Below are 12844 nucleotides of genomic sequence, written 5' to 3' on the forward strand. Positions count from 1 at the left end.
TTGCTGTATTTTACTTTCAGGGGTGGATCAGGATTTTTGCACAATCCAGAAGATTTTGAGATTGACTACAGCAGAAATGCGGCATTTCTTATGATCATATAGAATCTTTTTTTCTATATGAAGGAAGTTCTATTCAACGGTCTTGGTAAAATGTATGTGGAGGGGGGGGGAAACCCAGATCACTGTGCCAGCAGTATTGTATCAAAAACCCTTTTGCTGAAAAGTATACATACAATGACCTCTCATATGCCAGTGTGTATCAAATGCACCTGGGCAATAACTCTATAAGACCTGACTTCTTTATTGTAAAGTGTTTTTGCTATTGAGCCTTCGGAGTTTACAGATAAGCCTGACCTTTATGTTTTGCCTGAAGATACCTGTGCCTATAGATTTCTTCCCTGGCACTCCATTGCCCACCAGTTGGCTATATAGTCTTTTAAAACCTGATAGGAAGGCAAAGGAGTGCTACATCACTGACTCACTAGCTGCAGAGATCATTCAGCCATCCACATTCACTCGTGTGAAGGGTGAAGAACAAGTACCACGCTGTTGTCCTCCGCTTTTGAGTTATTGCAGGGGGGCACTGTTTTCCCTAACCTGGACCTGTGTAACCACCACCTAGTCAGGATATGCAAAGGAGACCACTTTGTGTATCTGAGGTATCAGACGAGTATCTCGCCTTGTCGTTCACAAATTCACTGATTCACCAATGCTCCTGCCGTATTCCAAGGACTGGAAAATGAAATTCTGAGAGATTTCATTATCCACTTTGTCTTCCTCTCTCTGGATGATATTCTTAATTTTCCTAAGAATCTCTCTGACCACATGAAGCATGTCGGTCTCATTAGTGATGTGTTGGTCACGAACGAAACGGCTCTTAGAGCCGGATCTTTGACGTGAACGACGCGAGCCGGCTCCTTATTGGGAGCCGTGGTTTTTTCCTTCTTTCTCTCACCCTCTCTCTTGCACTTTTTTTTCCCGCTTCACTCCGCATGCGAGCCTTGTGCTTTGCGCCTGGAAAAGAGGGGAGGGGCGGTAGTTACACTTGCAGTAGCACAGGAACAGAGCGGGAGGGAGAGAGAGAGAAAGAGATCGAGGGACAACAACGTCACATTAGAAAGGTATAGTAATCATCCACAACTGTTTTCAGTTGCAGATGATAAAGGATTCAGAAAGTTTATTCATGCAGGCCCATATGACAGAGAATATGCATCTTCTTTTTGTTTTCATATTTTCATTTATATTTAATTGTGTTGTGGTTTGCAGTGTTTTGTGTTGTTTCACTTTAAATTTGTTTAAAAGGAAAAAGCTGAAAATTTAAATAGTTAAAAGTTGAAATGTAAATAGTTGTTTTTCTATTATATGATTTATTTATTACATTTTATGTCGAGTGAAGTATATTTACGGTGGCCCCTAGAGACAAAACATGTACAAACTCCAAAACACCTACAAAACACAACAGAAGTGCTCCAGGGTGCAAGGTGAAGTGTTGAGCTTTTGTTACCTAGTGGCTACACAAGCCAGGAAGTACCAACGACCGGATTTGGTGTGTGGTAGTAACAGGTAAATGAACATTTTTTTAAATTATCTGAATATATATGAGTGCTTGTGTATAAATACACAAACAATACACACATGCTTTCAATTTTGTAATTTAAGTGATCTAGGTAGCTGTTTTGGAAGTTCAGTTAACGCTAGAAATTTTTTTGGAGTTTGTACGTGCTTTGTCTCTAGGGGCCCCCATATATATTTATATATAAACATATATAAATAAAACCATGAGTTTTTTTTACATTAGTAATTCCTTTTGTACAGAATTTTATATTGTTGTTAATAATAAATTAATTAAAGCAACAAAACAACCTGAAGAGCCGGTTGGGAGCCGAAAGAGCCGGTTCTCTAAAACGAGCCGGAAATCCCATCACTAGGTCTCATCCTGCAAAATCTCCTGGACAACCATTTCTTCGTCAAAGGTGAGAAATGCGAGTTTCACATACAAGTGTCATTTCTTGGAATCATAGTGGAGCAGGGGCAACTCTGGCCCAGAAAAAGGCTGTGGTGGAATGGCCCAAGCCCCAGACTCAGAAGGAGCTGCAACGGTTCCTAAGATTGGCCAATTTTTTATAGACGGTTTATTGGAGACTTCAATAAGGTTATAGCCCCTATGACTCAAATCAAGTTAAAACAAGAAATAAGAAATTCATAAGTTGAACTATCTCATATGGAAGAAAATGTTGAGGAATGAATGATGAATTTAAGCTATTTGACTTTGTAGAGCTGTTTTTCAAATATGAAGTTTGTATGACTTGGGCGTGGCTGGTGCATAGCTTGCATGATTTATATTAATAAAGAGCAGGGACTTTATACTTGGTTGAATTTAGAACTGTTAAAAATAATTAAATATAAGCAATTAACATTTAAAATTCTCACAAGAGCATTTTCAGCATCGTATCAAAGAAAAACAACACCTCGAGAACAAGCTAAAAGAAAAGCAAGACATTTATAAAGATTGTTTTTGGTTTGCCCATACTCATCGTTGATGATTTCAAATAGAACATATGAACCCTTCCATGGTCTTAGCGTTTCTCTGCTGCACGCAGAACTCGTTCTGACCCACTGCCAGCCTGTGTTGTCTTGTGTGTGTGTGATTGTGTGTGTTTTCCACTCTTTCCATGTCAAACAGAACGGATTCAGGCGCAGACTCAGGCTCTTGAGGATAAGAGTGCACTTTTTGGTATTTTGTGCTTCTGGCGCACTGTAATTATGTTCTTATGTAATGGGGGAGTCAGATAAGCCAGGATAAGACAGTTTTTTGACAGCCTTGCCGTACTTAAAATTTTCATTAAACATATTTTTTGAAAGAAAAGTACCTGGTCTTGCTCGTGTTTACCTGTTGCTGGACTGACTCCTAAAGGTGGTACAGAAGAGTAAAACAGAGCCAGAATGCTGCCAATACAAAAGTAAAAAAAACTAGCTTCACTGGTGACGGGAAAGGTAAGTGACTCATGCTGCAGGTGACATCAGACGCAGGAGATGAGGCAGAAAGAAGAGCAAATGGTAGCTTAGAATTTAACAAAAGGTTTTTTTTCAAGGTCCCATTGTTCCAAATGTACCAATCAACTGTCATATAATTAACCATATCTTATCATAATTAACCTAATTAACCATAATTAACTCCCTGGAGGACAGATAATGATGAGATGAGATGAATTGCCCACAACTGAGACGACAGACCTTGCTGACCATACATAAAATACACAAACATCACATTGGGGAGACAGGCCAGGTTAGGTAGCAAAGGAAAAAACAGTGAAATGTGTAACACAAAGGGATAATCCAGGAATGCACAGATATCATCACACCATAACACAATAAAACACCCAATAAGGACACATCTAAAACCTGCAGGACACCGGCCCTCAAGGCCTGGAGTACAACACCCTTGGTCTATCATGTCGACCATCCTTGTGGAAATTTGAACAGCTGTAGCCGGTTCTTGTTCTTCGATAAGCCAGGTCCAAGCCAGCTCCAATCACCCAAAAAATGAGACCCCGTTATCAAAAAGGAGTCGCCCGGCAGACTCCCCTGGCACAACATTGCCTGCCGGCAACACATTACTGACTTCCTGGAGTCAATTGGAATACGACTGTCCAGCTTCGATACGAGAAAATTAATTCCCGGAATGCGCCATAGTTTTGGAATGTTGGGAATTCCGGAATGCGCCATGGTTCCGGAATGTTGGGAATTCCGGAATGCGCCATAGTTCCGGAATGTTCGGAATTCCGGAATGCGCCAAAGTTCCGGAATGTTCAGAATTCCGGAATGTTCGGAATTCCGGAATGCGCCAAAGTTCCGGAATGTTCGGAATTCCGGAATGCGCCAAAGTTCCGGAATGTTCGGAATTCCGGAATGCGCAAAAGTTCCGGAATGTTCGGAATTCCGGAATGCACCAAAGTTCCGGAATGTTCGGAATTCCGGAATGTTCGGAATTCCGGAATGCACCAAAGTTCCGGAATGCGTCAAAGTTCCGGAATTTTTGGAATTCCGGAATGCACCAAAGTTCCGGAATGTTCGGAATTCCGGAATGCGCCAAAGTTCCGGAATGTTCGGAATTCCGGAATGCGCCAAAGTTCCGGAATGTTCAGAATTCCGGAATGTTCGGAATTCCGGAATGCGCCAAAGTTCCGGAATGTTCGGAATTCCGGAATGCGCCATGGTTCCGGAATGTTCGGAATTCCGGAATGCGCCAAAGTTCCGGAATGTTCAGAATTTTGGAATGTTCGGAGTTCCGGAATGCGCCAAAGTTCCGGAATGTTCAGAATTCCGGAATGTTCGGAATTCCGGAATGCGCCAAAGTTCCGGAATGTTCGGCATTCCGGAATGCGCCAAAGTTCCGGAATGTTCGGAATTCCGGAATGCGCAAAAGTTCCGGAATGTTCGGAATTCCGGAATGCACCAAAGTTCCGGCATGTTCGGAATTCCGGAATGTTCGGAATTCCGGAATGCACCAAAGTTCTGGAATGCGTCAAAGTTCCGGAATTTTTGGAATTCCGGAATGCACCAAAGTTCCGGAATGTTCGGAATTCCGGAATGTTCGGCATTCCGGAATTCGCCAAAGTTCCGGAATGTTCGGAATTCCGGAATGCGCCAAAGTTCCGGAATGTTCAGAATTCCGGAATGTTCGGAATTCCGGAATGCGCCAAAGTTCCGGAATGTTCAGAATTTTGGAATGTTCGGAGTTCCGGAATGCGCCAAAGTTCCGGAATGTTCAGAATTCCGGAATGTTCGGAATTCCGGAATGCGCCAAAGTTCCGGAATGTTCGGCATTCCGGAATGCGCCAAAGTTCCGGAATGTTCGGAATTCCGGAATGTTCGGAATTCCGGAATGTTCAGAATTCCGGAATGCGCCAAAGTTCCGGAATGTTCAGAATTCCGGAATGTTCGGAATTCCGGAATGCGCCAAAGTTCCGGAATGTTCGGAATTCCGGAATGCGCCATGGTTCCGGAATGTTCGGAATTCCGGAATGCGCCAAAGTTCCGGAATGTTCAGAATTTTGGAATGTTCGGAGTTCCGGAATGCGCCAAAGTTCCAGAATGTTCAGAATTCCGGAATGTTCGGAATTCCGGAATGCGCCAAAGTTCCGGAATGTTCGGAATTCCGGAATGCGCCAAAGTTCCGGAATGTTCGGAATTCCGGAATGTTCGGAATTCCGGAATGTTCAGAATTCCGGAATGCGCCAAAGTTCCGGAATGTTCAGAATTCCGGAATGCGCCAAAGTTCCGTTATGTTCGGAATTCCGGAATGTTCAGAATTCCGGAATGTTCAGAATTCCGGAATGCGCCAAAGTTCCGGAATGTTCAGAATTCCGGAATGCGCCAAAGTTCCGGAATGTTCGGAATTCCGGAATGCGCAAAAGTTCCGGAATGTTCGGAATTCCGGAATGCACCAAAGTTCCGGAATGTTCGGAATTCCGGAATGTTCGGAATTCCGGAATGCACCAAAGTTCCGGAATGCGTCAAAGTTCCGGAATTTTTGGAATTCCGGAATGCACCAAAGTTCCGGAATGTTCGGAATTCCGGAATGCGCCAAAGTTCCGGAATGTTCGGAATTCCGGAATGCGCCAAAGTTCCGGAATGTTCAGAATTCCGGAATGTTCGGAATTCCGGAATGCGCCAAAGTTCCGGAATGTTCGGAATTCCGGAATGCGCCATGGTTCCGGAATGTTCGGAATTCCGGAATGCGCCAAAGTTCCGGAATGTTCAGAATTTTGGAATGTTCGGAGTTCCGGAATGCGCCAAAGTTCCGGAATGTTCAGAATTCCGGAATGTTCGGAATTCCGGAATGCACCAAAGTTCCGGAATGCGTCAAAGTTCCGGAATTTTTGGAATTCCGGAATGCACCAAAGTTCCGGAATGTTCGGAATTCCGGAATGTTCGGCATTCCGGAATTCGCCAAAGTTCCGGAATGTTCGGAATTCCGGAATGCGCCAAAGTTCCGGAATGTTCAGAATTCCGGAATGCACCAAAGTTCCGGAATGTTCGGAATTCCGGAATGTTCAGAATTCCGGAATGTTCAGAATTCCGGAATGTTCAGAATTCCGGAATGTTCAGAATTCCGGAATGCGCCAAAGTTCCGGAATGTTCAGAATTCCGGAATGCGCCAAAGTTCCGGAATGTTCGGAATTCCGGAATGTTCGGAATTCCGGAATGCACCAAAGTTCCGGAATGCGTCAAAGTTCCGGAATGTTTGGAATTCCGGAATGTTCGGAATTCCGGAATGCGCCAAAGTTCCGGAATGTTCGGAATTCCGGAATGTTCGGAATTCCGGAATGTTCAGAATTCCGGAATGCGCCAAAGTTCCGGAATGTTCAGAATTCCGGAATGCGCCAAAGTTCCGGAATGTTCGGAATTCCGGAATGTTCAGAATTCCGGAATGTTCAGAATTCCGGAATGCGCCAAAGTTCCGGAATGTTCGGAATTCCGGAATGCGCCAAAGTTCCGGAATGTTCGGAATTCCGGAATGCGCAAAAGTTCCGGAATGCGTCAAAGTTCCGGAATGTTTGGAATTCCGGAATGCACCAAAGTTCCGGAATGTTCGGAATTCCGGAATGTTCGGCATTCCGGAATTCGCCAAAGTTCCGGAATGTTCGGAATTCCGGAATGCGCCAAAGTTCCGGAATGTTCGGAATTCTGGAATGCACCAAAGTTCCGGAATGTTCGGAATTCCGGAATGTTCGGCATTCCGGAATTCGCCAAAGTTTCGGAATGTTCGGAATTCCGGAATGCGCCAAAGTTCCGGAATGTTCGGAATTCCGGAATGCGCCAAAGTTCCGGAATGTTCGGAATTCCGGAATGCGCCAAAGTTCCGGAATGTTCGGAAATCCGGAATGCGCAAAAGTTCTGGAATGTTCGGAATTCCGGAATGCGCCAAAGTTCCGGAATGTTCGGAATTCCGGAATGCGCCAAAGTTCCGGAATGCACCAAAGTTCCGGAATGCGAGGACAAAGAGAATTTAATAGCAGCCTCTGATACCAAGGCCAATCCGAGTGCTGACAAAAATGTGCAAAATAATCATGCAAGTTGATGGTCTAGTCTGGAAACGGGATCAAATAACAAAGGAGACTGAAGAGCTGCACTCACAGGTCAGTGACACTGTGTATAGCTGTCTTTGTTTAAAAAAAATATCAGTAAAAGTTGATCTGTCTGCCTCCCTGTACTACTGCTTGAAGGGTAAGGTGTGAGACAGAGGTCTGGGGGAGTCCAAAATTCCAACTTCTCTCCACCTGCAACTAAGTAAGGCATCATGGCTAATTAATTGGACAAACGATTCTCTGTGCTTCTGAATCCCCTGACTCTCCTCTCCTTTTGTTACAGTGCCCATGACCTGCCCCAGTTTCCCCCATCAAGTTCCCGCACTCTGCCTTCATACACAGCAAATTCAAAAGTGTTAAATGTTTTGGTGTTAATAGTCTTCTTGCAAAAGTAGAGTTAATTTTACTCTAAGCAGAGTCACATTCTTTTAATGTAACTCTGAGGTGTAAAATGATAGTAGTTAAAATCGAGTGTTAAAAATGAGTGTTTCTCTGTCAAATCTGGAGGTGTTACAATGGAAACATTAACTCTTGACCTCTTAACTCTGAACTCCTAGAGGGGCTATGACACCAATAGAGTGAATTCACAGACTCCGCCCCCAGCACGGCTCCAATCGAAGCTGAAGTGAAGCCGTTTCAGAACATTTTGCTCTACATATTTGAGTTGTTTGCCATGCTTGGGAAGTCATTTTTTCAAAGATTGTTTCAATTATTATTATGAGCTTTTACTTCTGTGGCTCTTTGGAGTTGAGACAAAGCTGTGTGAAAGGCATTAGCCATGTTGCTCGGTGATAGCATAATATTCTGTTTTAGCTAGCTGAAAGGTATTGTTTGCGGGCAAATACCACAGCCTTGAAAAAAAGCTTGCATGTGAATTTTCAATCAAACGTTTGGTCAAATACACCTAAAACAATGTCTAGAATGTGAAATGTTGGTATAATGGTGCTACTTGAAGCCTGAAAACGATCGCCCATAAAAAAAAAAAACGAGCAAACAGCAGTAGCTGACGTCCTGACTGGGTTCTACGTTAGCATAGATCCCTCCAGAGTTTTGTGCACACGGTTTAGGTAAAAATGAAAAAGGTTGAGGTTTTACATTTAGTTCAGTATTACCTGTTGCCTGTGTCTTTGTCTTTTGGGAAAATACTTTACACAAATAATGGCTCAAAGAGGATTCCTTTTTTTTTTACTGTGCTGCAATTGTTTACTGGATTATTTGTGCCATTAATTAGTGTCAACTAATTTTTATTCGATCTCCGCACAGGATATGCTTGTGAAGATGGAATATGGGGGAGAGCAGAAGTGCGTTGAAGTTCCACAAAGGGATGAATGAAGGACATGCATATTGTATTGAAGAAATAAGTGATGAGAACGCTGTTATTTGCATTTACCATGTCAGACCTTTTGATAAACAAAATTCTAATGAAAGTGAGAACATGTATACTGTTACATCTTTCAGAAAATGTTTTGAAATTGTGGTGCACAGTTCAGAATAAATGTTTTTCAAAAACCATTGCATCTTTTTAGTAAATGTTTATTTCCAAAAGAAATTTCTAGAAGTTCAGAACAGTAAAATTCCCGCTTTTTAGAATGAATTAGAAGATAACTCTTAGTTAAACTAAAATACTCTTTGAGGGTTAATATATAAACTCTTAACACCAAGTGTTAAATGATCAACTCCAGACAGATTTGGTGTTTAACACTAAATCAGAGTTAACGTACCAACTCTCCAAAAAGAGTTAAATTAACACTCTCTGGTGTGGACCCATATAGACACTTTAATAGTGTTGAAATCAAATCCGACAGTGTTAATTTGGACATGCTGGATTTGCTGTGTAGTGTCCCCTCACAGTTCATGTTATTTGCCACTTCCCTCTTAGCTCTGAATCCCCTAGTTCATAGTTCCTGCTCTGTTTTCAGCCTCTCATAGTTCATGCTCTTAGCTCCTGCTCAGCTTTTATTGATATGGACTCTCCTACAGTCCCTCTTCCCCTCCTTCTCATTTGGTACCACCACCTGGACCTTTTGGAGGAGGACAAGTGAATCTTCAATTCAGAAGCATCCAGAGGAGGAAGCAGGGGCAGCCATTTCTGGCACATGTATCACTCTTTAGAGAAAAAAAGCTATCCATAACGCAAAATTTAGAGTAATTTTTTTTGCTCACAGGTGTACACACGGGTGATCACACCCACAAACTACACCCTTTTTGGCTCCTACCTCAAAGCACACTGTGTTCTGTTGATCTTATGTGCTGCACAATAATGTTTAACATTTAGTATTTACTGTCATATTCCCATATATCATTGTGATGTTGTTTATTCTATTACTCTTGTTCTCTTCTGCTTGTTTTCTTTTTTCTTTCTCAGCAGGTGATCCAGGTGATTGATATATGCCTTTTTTTTCTTTTTTTTCTGCTCATTCTGTTGGTTTTTGTCTTTTGCCCTTCTCCCCCGTCCCTCTTCTCAGCTGTTTCTCTTTCCCTCTTTCTTTCTCCCCTTCTTTCCCCCAGTCAAGTCTGTCCCGTATTCAGTAAGTGAAAATAAAATAAACAATAAAAGGTGAATCAAATGGACCATTACGGCAAGGCTGGGATGGTCAATTTGGTAAAGTAAATCCGTTGGGCATCTTTGTTTGCCTTTAGACAACAATTCTGATGGCAAAAGAGCCAAACGGGACAGGCAAAAAAAAAAAAAAAAAAAAGAGTAATTTTTTTTTCGAGTTAGCTCTGCCAATCAGGAACCCATCTGAATGATTTAATTTCCTTGTTACCTGGAAGGAGATGGTGCCAATGCATGCGCACTCAAAATCGGACCGTGAGGTAGCAAACGTGGACAAATTTGCGCCAGGTTATTCAGTTTTCAATGCCTTCTAGCAAATGATGAATGCATAAAAGGCATTAACTGTGGTTATGTCGGGTTTCTAGAGACGACCTGTGACACACACATGTAATGGAGCTGTCAATAAATTATGACAGCTATCCTGACTTCAGGTCTTAGATGAACAGTGAGTTGGAATCCAATGTGTGGGTCATGGACATTACCGAATGCTGTGATTCACAGACAGTGGCTCAGGAGCCACACGTGTCTCACAACACATTATATCTGAGTCAAAGGTTTCAGGTGTTTAAAAACTGGGTCCCAAGGAAAAGATATTGGTGAAATATGACTTTAATCCAATTTGGGGTACTTTTTTGTCTTCGTGTGTTTTCTTATTTACAACTAATATTAATATTAGGGGGCAAGGAGTGACAAAATTAAATACATAAATGAATTAAATACACCATTAAATAATTAAATGTGTCAGTTATTTAAAATTGGAATTAGTGAACTAAATAAAGATTTAAATATTTCTGTTCAAACATTTAATAAATTACTTATTTTAAATTTTATTTGATTAATGACATCAAACCCAGGGGGTTAACACTGTTCCAGTCAAAACCATTGCTTTGGCCTAGTGTACACCAATTTCATTTACCGAGGTTATATCTATTGTGTCTTTATTTCCTGATATCCGTATGTGTCATACTTGTTTCAGTCACCAATTCTTTTTTTGCCTGTTCCATTTAGTTCTTTAGCTGTCAGAATTACTTTGCCATATGGATCATCACTGCCTTGCCGTATTGGTCCATTTGATCGTCCTTTGTTGTTATTGTTTATTTTATTTTATTTTCAGTTGTTACAGACGGGACAGACATGACTGAGGGATAGGAAAGGGAGAAAGAAAGATGAAGGAAAAGAAAAACAGAAGGGAAGAGGGACAGTGAGAAAGGGTCAGTCACCAATTCTGAATCATAACTAACATTAAAAACATGTTTAAGAAGGAAAGAGAGCAAATAAATCTGATTAACATCTGATCTTTGTGTTTTTTGTTCAATATCAGCATGACCTGTGTATACATACACAAACTTTATTAAAAGAGATAACATGACGTGTTTCCATCATGTAGTAATTGTTAGGTTTAAATGTACCAGGACAGTTAGACACTATGAAACACATACAGACTTCAAAATGTTTGATTAATATTTTTATTGTGAATATTAATCAAGATTAAAGTTACAGTGTGCAAAATCTCAGCTCAGCAGTAGCAATATGTATCGACATCTATGGAGGAAAACGCAAAACTTTGTGGTTGAGTCCAATATGAGTCGATGAGTCACTGAAGCTCATTTCTGTCTGAAAATGATACTGCAGTGTTGTTCAAGATATCCTGAACTTCTTTGTCAATAAGTGCTGCCCTTGTTAGTGACACTTTGAAGTGGAGCTAACTGTGTTAAATTCAGACTCTTAGCAAATAAACTCTCATACAATGTGAGAATGTAATCAAATTGTTTACTGGAGGGAAAATGTGATTTTTAGGACACTTGAGCCTAACATTAGGTAATAAAGCATTAGCTTATTGCTGCTGTGTTTTAGCCAGCTCGGTGTCAGCTGTCTGTAGGTAGTAGGGTCGCATGTTTAATCTGCTAACAATAAGTAATTGTGATGAAAACAGGAAAAAATGAACATGTTTTACACATTTCATGTGTTAGAGCTCTGACTTCAGTTCAGTAGATTAAGCTGAGGAGAAAGAGGATGACATTTTATCCAGTTATCGCCTTCCCTCGCATTTTTGCTTCTTTAGTGAAGTAAACCAGATGATAAAACATGGGTATTGTTAAGGGTTCAAATATTAAGGAGGGATACAGGAGGTAATCCAATAACAACAATGATCTGGCCGGGTGGAGTCAAACGATGATTTTAATGAACACACGCAGCGTGGTGAGATGTACACTGCAAAACATCAGCTGTAGATCTCCACCCAAAAGACACTTCAGATTGCTTTTGATTCATCAGGGTTAACGCCCCCTCATGCGTCATCAGATACAATACATGCTTACATCAAATCAAAACCACAATGACTTTTAACACAGTTTGAAAAGAACATCGCCTCGTCTCCCTGCCAGTTGTCTTTCTGTCGCTGCCGGACGCACGCTTATCGTCTGAAACATCAGGCCCACATCCTGCAAGAACCTCTACTAAAAGCTTAATCAAAGAATATAAAAGTATAAAAGACAATTTGAATAACCTGGTTATTCAAATAGCATCATTCAATCAGCTCCTCAAAGTAACTTTCACTTTCACAAGCACGCTCTGCAAAAGCCTGCGCTTCCTGTCTACTTTGGCACAGAGTGTACTCAGAGTTAGGCCTTTCTTTTATCAGAATCAGCACATACACATTTAAGATTATAACAAGCATTCAAAAGCATTTAAGATTATTGATTTAACTCAACAGTTTAAAGTGGTTATAACTGCACCTGTAATAAAGGCTAATTGGGTACCAATATGTTTAAACATCTGAATACAATATCAATACTGTAAACTGTATTATTAATGCAATGGTAATGATGATGATTATTAACAATAGCAGCAAAATAATTCCCCTGATCTCCACAGTATGAACCTTCCTGTCTTAAGTCTGTAAGTGCAGACACAAATTAAAATTTCTCTAGGCTAAATTATTACTATTTTATTATTTAAAATTTCGCTAACTTTCAGGGATTTCTCAGTTGAACAAACATGTTTTATAACTCATAAGATATTCCCCCCCCCCCCCAAATCTAATTTGCAGGGAATTATTTCTATGTTTTTGGAAACGGCATAGGAATACTGGACTGATACCGTTTTTAACCAAACACGTACATTTGGACAGTTGTGGATCCAATGTACCAAGCAAACTACCCACTAGCCAGTAAGCATTCACCTAGCGGCTCTAATC

The sequence above is a fragment of the Aulonocara sp. 'chitande type north' Nkhata Bay genome, linkage group LG16 (assembly GCF_057382095.1).
Source record: "Aulonocara sp. 'chitande type north' Nkhata Bay isolate Kocher_YH1m ecotype deep benthic linkage group LG16, A_spYH_male_GT1.1, whole genome shotgun sequence".
NCBI lineage: Eukaryota > Metazoa > Chordata > Actinopteri > Cichliformes > Cichlidae > Aulonocara > Aulonocara sp. 'chitande type north' Nkhata Bay.